General features: G+C 40.0%; 1 protein-coding gene across 1 annotated transcript in view; it reads right to left on the reverse strand.

Annotated features, from left to right (window-relative positions):
- Positions 1-1,118, reverse strand: part of LOC118334405 (cadherin-7-like) — an 18,613-nt gene that overhangs the window by 13,392 nt on the left and 4,103 nt on the right. The window lies entirely within an intron of this gene.

Below are 1,118 nucleotides of genomic sequence, written 5' to 3' on the forward strand. Positions count from 1 at the left end.
ATTGAATTGAATTGAATTATATAAAGTTACCTCTGTGACAGCAATCAGCATTACATTCATCATTTCACCGTCTCTGTACACCTCTGCCACTGACTCAGGTTAACAAGCTACAATGTCAGTAACAAGCACATCTGAAATAACCCTCAAAACCATAATGGAAGTCAAGTGTGCCGTTAGGCAGCCCTGCTAACAATACATGATGTTTATTATGGATTTTCTTACAAATACAATTTAGTTGATGGATTATATAAATGCCGAATTTACAGCAAGAGTTTCATGACAGGTGTCTGGCGTTATGTTCCAGATTGTAATTTCAGTAACATTTAAGGCACAAACAAAACAGCCCGATATGAGAGTAAAGTCAGGGTGTGGCTCTCAATGTTAGCTAAAACTCACGTACCAAAAGCTGGTGTAAGCTTTATTTTGAGTGTAACCGGACGTTGCATATTTATGTTTGCTAATTTGTCCTGCGCTTTCAGACATGATAGAGCTACTTAGAGCGACATACGTTGAGGCAGTGGGATACTTTTTAAATGGTTTTTTTTTTTTTTTTGTGACAATGACAATAAAGATCTATTCTATTCTATTCTATTCTATTCTAGTATTTAAAGAGTGCAAGTGAGACTGTGTTGGTATAACAGTGTCACACCTGTGCGCAGGTACTGTATAGACAGGAAGTCGGATGTGGAGCGTTACTTTAACATTGACAGCAGTTCAGGTGTGATCACAACAGCCAGACCTCTGGACAGAGAGATCATCGCTCTGCATAACATCACCATCCTCGCCACAGAGAGCTGTAAGTCCAAACCTCATTATCACTTTATTTTCTAAAGAGTTCATCAAGAGAAACATTGTTCTACTGGGACCAGACCAGTATAACCAGTACATAGTAACGGTGGTTCTATGAATGTTGGCGTGTTCACTTACTCTTTATATAAACTACACTCCACACCTACCTATATACAGCCACTCTCTGTATGTTCCCTCTCTACTGACCCTCCATCAAGACCACTGTATCTGGGTCCGGTCAGGCCTCTCAGAGCAGACCAATGCTGGGTCTCAGGGGAGGAATTTGTGCATGAATGGTTCTCAGTAAAAGCTGTTCTAGTTAATGAATT

The sequence above is a fragment of the Morone saxatilis genome, unplaced genomic scaffold (assembly GCF_004916995.1).
Source record: "Morone saxatilis isolate NCDOM2014 unplaced genomic scaffold, NCSU_SB_2.0 Contig23, whole genome shotgun sequence".
Classification (NCBI taxonomy): domain Eukaryota; kingdom Metazoa; phylum Chordata; class Actinopteri; family Moronidae; genus Morone; species Morone saxatilis.